Source organism: Pollachius pollachius, assembly GCF_949987615.1.
Source record: "Pollachius pollachius genome assembly, chromosome: 15".
In the NCBI taxonomy this organism is placed as follows: Eukaryota; Metazoa; Chordata; class Actinopteri; order Gadiformes; family Gadidae; genus Pollachius; species Pollachius pollachius.
In genome coordinates, this window is record NC_136948.1 from 11538826 (window position 1) to 11549684 (window position 10859).

Genomic DNA, 10859 nt, shown 5'->3' on the forward strand with positions numbered 1-10859 from the left:
GTGCCGTGACTTCACCCTGAGGTCACCCTTACTCTCCCAGTGGTGCTCTCATCAACTGATGATGCCCCGGAGGCTGCCCGCTTTAATGGAAGAAGATATGAGAAGGAGCGGAGGAAGAGGGAGTGAAGGGGAGGGAAGGGATCGTACTCGCGGTCAGGGCTGCTGCAGCCCGGCCTATAGAGGGCAGACCGCCTAGCAACCATCCCGGCTGTGCCTGTGAGCCACCATGAGGCGTGTGTTGTGCAGAGGGTATCCGATATGTGGCGTGGGAGGCAAGGCGTTTGCAACATCGGAACGAGGAGACGATGTAAGGAGGTGAAAAAAATGTCATAGCCAATGTTTTTTTTTGTGCACGTTTTTTTAAAAAAAATGCAAGAAAATGCATAAGGCGTGGAACACACAAAAATATAGAAATTTTAACTGTTGTTGCCGGTAGCCTAGTCCTGAATCAAGCAGTCCTGAGCTACAGCGTCATAGTAGCCTACACCTCAAAGAGTCTGGGCTATGGTCTGATAATATTTTTTATGAGGAAGGTTCCAGTTTGAAATGACCCGGAAGTATCTAAGTAGCAGACTTGATAAGAGCTGTCTGAATTCTCTGGAGCTGCAGTCGAATAGTCTTTTTTGCTTAGGGAGGTTCCTAACTATAAGTGAAATGACCCTGAAGTGGCCGCCATGATAAGAGCTGTTCGTATTCGCTAATTGCTAAGAAAGGGGACTTCAATGCTTCCTTTCTTATCTCCTTTAAAATAGGGTACACTGGAGCATCCTTTTTTCAAATGAAAGGAGATAATGCCGTCCCATAACTCCTTGCTGCAGCACCACTTAAAGAGACGCACCATTCTGCCGTTTACAGAACCAAACGATCAACATGACCGACAATAATTTTCATATAACCATTCAAATTGGGATTCATATTGATAAATGTGAGTGCAGAGAAGGATGAGGTACCATTCTCAATGTGACAACCATTTCGTTGGTCACCATTTCAACCACCGGGTTGTCTACATTTATACAGAAACAACACGGAAAGAACTCACGGGTCGAGGCTTCCAAGATGCGCTTTTCGAAGTCCATCTTATGGAACTTTGTAGTTCCTAGCTGCAGACTCACGTCGTAACACCTGCCTCGCGTAATGACGTCACGTAGCATAGCGTTGAAAGTGCGGTCGGATCGAAGCACCTGGTTCCCTGTTGTGTTAAGAGATATTCTACACATGATAAATAATAATAATAATAATAATAATAATACATTTTATTTATAACGCACTTTACATCAACTCAATGAACTCAAAGTGCTACAATGCACATTAAAAGGTAAATACAACATAAAAGACTAACTAGATTAAAAAGAAAAATAACAGAGAAAAAATAATAATTTAAAATAGCAGTTTAGCCAAAGGCTTTTCTAAAAAGATGGGTTTTTAGGCCTTTTTTAAAAGAATCCACAGTCTGTAGGGCCCTTAGATGGTCAGGGAGAGCATTTGAGCAGAAGGCGCGATCGCCCATAGTTCGGAGTCTTGTCCTCGGAAGCTGGAGGAGGTTGGCCTGTCCAGAGCGAAGACGGCTTGAGGAGGAATGGGGAGTGATGAGTTCTTTGAGGTTAGAAAAAGAATGGAGGCACTGGTGGGACAGAAGGGAGATCTTGAATTCAATCCTGTACTGGACAGGAAGCCAGTGGAGGGATTTGAGGATGGGTGTGACGTGGTGTTACTTCCGCACCCCCATCAGTATCCTGGCAGCACAATTCTGGATGTTTTCGGAATCGGGGAGAGTGAGTATGGGGCGGAGTTTTGCAATGTTCCTGAGGTGGAAGAAGGAGGTTTTGCAAAGATGTTGAATGTGGGCCTCAAAGGTCAGGTGAGGGTCCATTCTGACACCGAGGTTAGTGACTAAGGATGAGAGGTGGATGTCGTTGCCGGAGAAGCTGATGTTGGTGATAGTGGATGACCGAGTCTGGTGTGGAGTGCCAACAAGAATGGCTTCCGTTTGTGAGCTGTGAGCTGAAGGAAGTTAGCCGCCATCCACACCTTTATCTCCTCCAGGCAGGTGGAAAGTGTGGATAGGGCTGCAGAGGGGATTGGTTTTGTTTTTATGTAGAGTTGGGTGTTAATAGATTTGCGTACACAAATCATTCAGAAGGGGATTTTAATAAGTGTATTTCCATAGTGGCCAGTCCACAAGGTGTTGATTTGAAAACTTTACAGAAATACACTGTTTTTGACAACCGGCACGCCCTGGCTGCTGTTATGACTGCGAGATTACGTGCCTTTCTTATCGCGAGAGCCATTATCTAGCCTAAATCACGTTAGATGATGAATGTCTTTTCAGATTCCCGAGAAATACCTTTGGAATCTACTCATGTAGTGTGCAGTTGTAAACAAACATATTACTATGTGTTTCATGAATAAAAGCAGCAGTAACAGGCAAAATGCACCATAAACCTTAGAGTAGAGGGAATATCAACCTCTAGGAGATATGTACATAGGGACCTCACATCGCAATTAACGCCTCCATTTCAGATTTTATTGGAAGTAATGATTTATTGGATGATAATGAAATGATTTGTTATCATGGGGAAACAATGTGTTTGTAACAGCCACAAAGTTTTGAAAGTTTTTGATTCGTTACAGTATATTTACAATTATTTAGTATTTTGCATTACTAAAACTATTGCGTCATCGTTCATAAATGTATCATATTTAATGCATTTTAATATATATTTAATAAATCTGTTATTCAATAAAGGTGTTGCTAATATTAAGCCTTATTTGTGAGACTTACGATAACCAAGTCAGTGGTGTAGTTTTCAAAGAACTAGCAAGCTGCAATCAAGCTAAGCATCGCTTGAAGAGTGGAGCCCGCCTTCTCCGCTGCATAAACAACCTCATTTAAGGTCAGGGTCTTCCGAGTCTGGGAGTCCACTTCTCGGGCGGGGGGGGCGGAGATATCCTGTATATACAGGGGTCCCAATGTCTGTCCACTGTGCTCCACTGACGGCTTATGTCAAATGCCATGGTGACAGAGCTCATTAGGATGAGGGGAGCATCGTCTAGGTGGAGGACGGGAGGGAAGGCTGCCCGGCCGCCAGGGCTTACCACCTGCAGGCTGACGCAACTGACAGTACATGGCTCACAGGACTGTGTGTGTGTGTGTGTGTGTGTGTGTGTGTGTGTGTGTGTGTGTGTGAGTGTATGTGTGTGTCATTGCGTGTGTACACTTTCATGTTTATGTGCAAGTGTGCATGTTGAAGAGTGTGTGCATGTGTGTGCGTGTGAGTGTGTACATTGCATGTTTATGTGCACGTGTGCATATGCAAGAGTGATGGGTGTGTGTGTGTGTGTGTTATCACATGAGCATAGAAACATAGAAAGGGGGTAGATGGCAGAGTGGTAGAGAGAGCCAAAGAGAGAGAGAGTGAGGGGAGAGGCTGTGGGGGGAGGGAGGCTGTGAGGGGAGAGGGGGAGGGAGGCTGTGAGGGGAGAGGGGGAGGGAGGTTGTGCGGCGCTCAACGTCATTGGCGGCGGCGGAGTCATCCGGCGAGGAAGTGACCTCGCTCGACGGCACGACGCCCCACGACACGAGTGACAGGCTGGGGAGCCGTCTCGCTTTCACCCCTCGCCTCCTCAAATATTCATCAGTGTGCGGCTCTCTGCTCCGCACACACACCGGGGGTGGACCGGTGCCGCCGGAACAAAGTCCCGTGGAGACGGTGTGGGGGGACTCGGTTCAGATAACCGCCCCGTTTCTCAGATTCATAATTCACCGTGCGTCCGACATGTCTGGCGCTGCAGGACGCACGTGGCCGTCCCGCGCCGGGCTGTCGTGTACCGGGACGTCCGTCACCGCCTGTTCCGGGATATCGGACCTGAACGTGTTGCCCTGGCATCCTGCCAAAGAAACGGCCTTGTGTACCCTAATGTTTATATGGATCTGCTAGTCTGTGTCTTAGCCAGGGGCAGAGGAGTAGCTAGGCTAGGCTAGGCTAGGTTAGGCTATGCTGTAGAAATCCCAATCCATATCTGCCACAGCCGATGGCTCATGCTCGGTGCTCCGTGACTGCTGGATGACATCTTAAGGTGTTTTTCTAATATGCTTATTAAAAATGCATGTCATGAGGGCCAGCAGCGGTGGGGTGTTCTGGGCCGGCCTGCCAGAGCAGATCACATCAGCTCAACTAATAGATATACTTCAGATTTGCGTCAAATGTAAGCGAGCAAACGGTTGCACTCCGAGTCAGCAGCGGAGCTGCCAACCCTCTGGAACGCAGGTGAGCGCCCACAGCCCCGTCTCATGCCTCTTTTGAGAGGGGAAGTGTGAATATATGTGCCACCACTATGTAAGATGCTGAAGTCAGCCTCGACTCAGTGTGGTGGCCATTAGCATTTCACTTTCACTCCGTTGATAAATTGATGAGACATAAATAACAGATGCACCATATAGTCAGCAGAAAGGCCGGTCTGGTGGGGCAGGGTTAGATCCCAGCTGGTTCTGGGGTATAACCCTTAAGTCTGCTCTCTACCCGTATGCATCCGGTCTGTCTGCAGCCAACCCGTACTTGCTGATTAATAAAGCATTATTGTTTGAATATCATTTGTGGTCGTCTTTTGAATGCTAAAGAATGTGTTGTTTTGATGGGAGACGGATTGTCCAAAGCTCGGCCAGATGAGTTCGTCACTCCTCTCCATTAGGAAACATCCCTGACTTCTTGTTAGACGTGAGATAATCAATAATCAATTATTTTCAGGTCATCCTGTTCACTCTTTTGCCGTGCACCGGCAAAAGAGCTTAAAAACAGATCACGGAACCATAATATAAACCACTTAAACAGCCTAATAAAAAAGGTGAAAAAATTCAAATCTTTCAAATACCCTGCAATAGTGTATTACTTCATTGCAAAATATATTCAATGTTTAACTAGTCTAACTCAATGTTTTCAATGAAACAATGTTTCAAACACATTTAAGAAAAAACTTGTTCATGAAACTACAGGTAGAAAAGCACCCTTGACACCAACAGCATATATAAAGCCAGTTTAATAACGATATGATACTGCAAACAATACAAACTGAAGATTTATAGATTTCATGTTCAGAGTAATATTCAATGTAAGACCACAAGTGCCCCTGTTTCAGATATCACGATCACAGCTAATTCACAAAAGCAGCAGCAGCAGCAGCAGCAGCAGCAGCAGCAGCAGCAGCACTATCCCTTCACACTCTCATTCCCCCACACAGCCAAACGATTGGTCATTATACAAGCAAACAGGCCCAACCCTTTTTCCAAACACAGTCGGAGCACATCTTTATTTTTGCTTCCATGTGGTTCCTTGGTGGAATCATTGACATTCGCAATTTTTTAGCGAAAGCTTTCAGAACGCCTGCCTGCAACGGCCTTGTGTGAGAGCAGGGGAATTCTCCTCATGGCACAGGTGTGGCCTGATCGTCTCACCAACCTCTGGCAGCACAAAGAGACACGCTTTCTCGGTGAAAGGGAATCGGGGAGGTATGAGCTGGAGGAACACATCCACAATGGCTTCCTCGTCTTATTCCGGCTGACCTTCAGGCCCAGCTTCAGATAAACGCAGCACCAAGGAGAAATAAAAAACTCAATGACCCTGAATCTCCACAGGCACGGCAGCCCATGAATGCATGACGCTGAAAGGTGGGAGGAATTCTGAAACTGTAATACATTTGGAGACAAACAAAGAGACAGCTTTATTTCACTAGAGACAGCACCAGTTACTCTGAATCCTGTCCTCCTGCATTTGTAGTCTGAAGGAAAACAATGCAGACGGGGCCTGCCTTAAATCCTTCAAAATCTAAAAATAATACTCAAAGATAGTCTGTGCTGTCACCAGAATAGTATGAATATAAAATTAGACTGAATTAATATGTGCCATGTAAACACAAACACAATTTCCATCTGAATGCCTTATTCAGTCATTTGAATACCCTAGGAAATATTATTTACATTTGCACTTTGCATTTTGAAAGACAAAAATATTATTAACAACTGTGTGTCAATGAAAATGTAAATCGATTCCCAAAGTTGCAACAGAAAAAAAAAGATGCAAGGTCGGTGTTTGGGTTTTTGATTGCAAACGATGTAAGATTTTCTCTGATATGTGTCAGAATCAGCCTCATCTCGCGCTGTGTCTGTGGATGATGATCCCATGAATCATTCAGCCTCTGAGGGACTCAGGAGGGCTGACCTTCTGCCAAAAGGCTGACAGAACAAGAAATGAGCCCCACATCTGAGTCCTCCACTCAGGAGAGGAGAGGGGGACATAGAAATTAGCATTGAGCTACAAAAAAACCTGCAAAGAGAATCAAGCAATTGCATAATGAAAACAATAAATACAATTATATATATATATATACACATATATGAATGTATATATATATATATATATATATATATATATATATATTTCCAGAATAATTACTGAAGGCTATAATGGCAAAACAGAGCATTGCTTCCAGGGAGATGAATATGTATGAATATAATTATTTAGCTCATCATGAAGCATGAATTCATACAACTGCACTCAGAGACAGGGCTCCCACTTGGCAGTGCTTATAGGAAGGTAACGGCAAAGAGAAACCCCAGCCGTCCTTGTGTGTCACTTACCAGCCCCAGGAAAATACCATTTATTTTTTGTGCTGAGTGTCTTCATGAGGCTAACGCTTCGTGTCAGTCTCTGTGCTAACTAGCGTGTTAGGAGGAGGAATCCTCCCATTCCACCACTTTCCCATTCAAAGCATTTCCCCTTTTCCCACAATATTTCCAAGTTAGTAGCATACCTACGGGGGACAGAAAAAAAAATGGAAGACGTGGTTCTTAATAAGTTTACTGTAAAAACAATAAATATATACATATGCATAAAAACTGATATCCATGATTTCAACTGCTTTGTCAGATTTCTCTCCAGCATTATTATCCACACTTCAGCGACAAGGAAGTCCAGACAAGTAAATTAATGGGTGGGAGGAGAAGGGGCAGGGCAGGGGAGGGGCTATGGTGTAGGGAGGGGGGGGGGGGGTTGGGGGTGGTTACAAGGAGGAACACAAGACAAAAAAAAATCCCCCCCTTCCTAAAAAAAAACAAAGATAGAAGCAGCAAGCCCCTGAAGACTGGCATCCTGGCGTTGTATGTCAGTCACCTAGCAACAAGTCCTCCCCATCACTTACCCCCCTGCCTCCCCCCTCCCCGCTGGGCTTCCTAATTCAACAAATCTGCTCAGAATGTATGGCTGCTCTTGTAACAAAACGCATTCTGCACCGGGGGGGCTAAGGATGTGGGCCCCTGCGGAACACGCCACTCAGCTGCCTATTGACCAGCGGGGCCTTTCTCCCAGCGTACTAAGGGCCCCGGGACAAAGGGCGTGAAAGCAGGGGCAGCGCCACAGAGAAAACATTTGCTTGTAATTGTGTTTGACTGCATAATGAAAATGATGTTCTTTTTTAATGCGGGCTTGTTAAGGCCACACTATTTTCCTTCTGGTCACCTGATGATTGTAAAGGACGGACCGCCCCTCCTGGCCTTTGGGGCGCCGGGGGGGAAATATTGAAAATGGTCCAAACACCTACCCACTCTCCGCCGTAACCCCTCTTGTGTTTCAAGTGCTCACCGGCAGCAACATAAATATGTGGTGCCTGTTCATTACAGGACTGATGAGAATGGTAGTGTACTCGCCCTCCCCGACCCCACCCCACAGAACGGATCGCGCCAGGGAGGCGCGTGCACACACACACACACACACACGCACACACAGAAACACACACACATACACAAACACACACATATAGAAACACACACACACACATGCACACAAACACACACACACACGCACACACAGAAACACACACACATATACAAACACACACATATAGAAACACACACACACACATGCACACAAACACACACACACACACAGACACACACACACACACACACTGACACACACACACACGCCACTGCCTTGGGAAGCTTTGAGAAGGTAGCATTCCTGGTGCTACTTGGTATTAACAGACCATTAGCAGGAGCATTTGGGTAGCAGCAAAAGAAAAGGGCTTCAATGGACACATTCACAGCCACTGAGTATTTGTACTCTCCAGCCCCCTATTTCTGTTTTTTTAACCTGTACTTCTTCTGCTCATCTGTGTATTCCCTCTCTACGGCGGAGGCCTATGCTGTCCCGCGGCATTCATGTGCAACTTCTGTGTGTGAAAGGAAAGGACTATTATAAAAAATATATCACAAAATCAACCAACGTTTTTCGCGCATAACGGTTGCACTGAGCACGACAGAAGTTTGAATCTTAAGGAAAAATACATTTTCCTGCTCAAAGGGGTCAGCAATTTTACATCAACGTGTATTTGATGTAACAAATGATTGTTAGAAGCTAATGTGCTTTTGAATTCCTCAAGGTTCCTCTGCCCATCCCCCTCGCTTTATATGGATAGCTATTCAGCGATTTAATTGGTTTAGGACGCGCCCCCCGTTTTCGTCCTCCTAAAGCTGTGGCTTCTGAAAGCGAGCGAGGCCATGTGGAGTCACAGGTGAGGGAGGAAGGTGATCCCCGTGATGCATGCATGGCTGACCTCTGCCCGCTGGCGTTCAGGTTCCTCTGTGTATATCCAGGTTCCTCTGTATGTGCCATTCAGGATGGGGGCGGACTCGCTGACCCCCCTTTAGGCTTCACCTCGCAGGAAACACACATCTTCATGGCTTTCATTATGCGCACACTCACGAGCGCGTCCCCCCCTCCAGGGCGAGGGCTGCCCCCCCCGGTCTCCACGCACCGCCTCAGAGCCACGGGGTTATTTTAACTCTTCCACACAAAAACAGAACTTTAAGTCACGACGTGTGATATCCCTCCCTGTTTTGTATATCTCGATAACAGAGTTGTGTCCGCTCTCACTTGCCATGCAGCTGGGTGACGTGAACCAGCGTAGCTGGGCTGGCTGGGTGGCGTGAGTGGGAGGGGTTTAGGGTAAGTGGGCGGGGTTGAGGGTGAGTGGGCGGGGTTTTAAAGTGTCAATAGTACGATTATTGTAAACCGAGAGAGAGAGAAGTATGGGCTGGCCAGCAATTTTTTTTTTAGAATTTTTAACATTAAACATTGATAAGCACTATGGAAACCACTATCATCAGCATTGACAACAGATATGTCCAGGTTATTTTAAGCTGTGAGCAAGTTGAAATGTCACACGTTTCAACTTTAGTTCACCCAATAGCAGGGTTACCCGTGTGTACAAATTGCATCGGCCTTTGACCCACTGACACAGAGCTTCACGCTGAGAACAAACAGTTGGGGGCAAGACTAGAGATGCCCCTCTTCCCAAGCAGCTGTAGGCCTCATAATCCAACGTGAAGTTGATGTTCTGGTTGCTTTCGCTCTTCTAAATCACTGAGCTGCTTGAGAAGAGAACAGGTGGAAAACAGAAAGAGAGAAAGGAGCCATCGCTAGGGTCAACCGTGGTCTGTAATTGGCTAAAAGTCGGTGGGTTCTGTCGCACTTGAGTGGCTGAAGGGTTCAGCGTTTCATTTGTTTTGTGAAAGTGTCAACAAGTGAGTGGATCCGTCTGTAGGTGGGAGACGTTCCCCATGTGCCCCCCGACCCTGACACCAATTACACAGATTATGTCTTGAGTGAGGGTGGTGTCACTGCACCTCTGACCCCTCCCCCAGGAGGTCAGCTCCGCCCAGCAGCACGGAACCCCCGTTACTTCAAACGGTTTCACTTTCATTTGGTCAAGGGTTTGAAAACAATTAGGGCCTCGTTAAGGTCCCAGGAAGAGAAGCAGTGCAACTCTACCAACTGGAGACACCAACCCCTGTGATCGATAGTTTATGAACTGTGGTAGCACGACTAAGATAGTTCTGATAAATTAATTATGGGCTCAAAGAAGAAGCAGTCTGTTGATGCATGTCCAGAAACATAAAAAAGCTCTTCACTTGCTTTTATAAATGTCTTATTATGAATCTTTAGGTTGACAAGACAGCCAGTTATGGATTTTCCACTAGCAGGTTTTGAGCGATTGAAGAAATGAAAGTCTTACTCTGTATCGACCCACTGTGTCGAATGCCATGCATATGAGAAAAGGTTCATGGCATGAGTGGGATAGACCCACAATATGTTCATAACAGCATGAATACGGAGAAGAGGCCATGGCCAGGATGCATTCATAAGCCAATTAAAGTTGAGTAGACCTTTAGTGGGCCTGTCCATCATCTATGAGCCTTATATCTAACTAGGCCATATCTTCCCATCTATTTGTCTAAAATCAGAGATAAACCTTTATAATCCCCGGGGGGAGATTCAGGTGTCATGGCATCAACAGTAATGACAATAAAACACAGGATAGTTAGAGAATGAGGCCTACACGACCGAAGCAAGATAATAAGAATACAAATACAGATGAACCAAAACTCTGAGCAGCTAGCTGTATTTAACATATCCGTCAATAAAGTTAAATATGTAGGCCTAGCCTACTTATGTAGTTATAAATAGTCTTAATCTATCAATCTCATCGCTAGATATAAATTAAGTATGTTCAAATGATTAACTATATATATTATTAATGCATAAATTAATCAATATATCAGTCCATGCAAAGTAAAAAACAGACGGTGGTCTACAGAGCAGTCCACTAAGTTCCGATGTTTAGGTCAAATTTAGATAATTCAATTCTACTTATCTTTTACAGCAAAAAAAAAAACACCACCGCAAGAATTGAACACGTTATTTATTTGCGTATATATTCGTCTGCAATATTATAACGCTACTTTAGGACTGCGCATTTTGTCAAAAGCTATTTTTAGATTGATCAGCATTATTTTTAGACCTATTCAT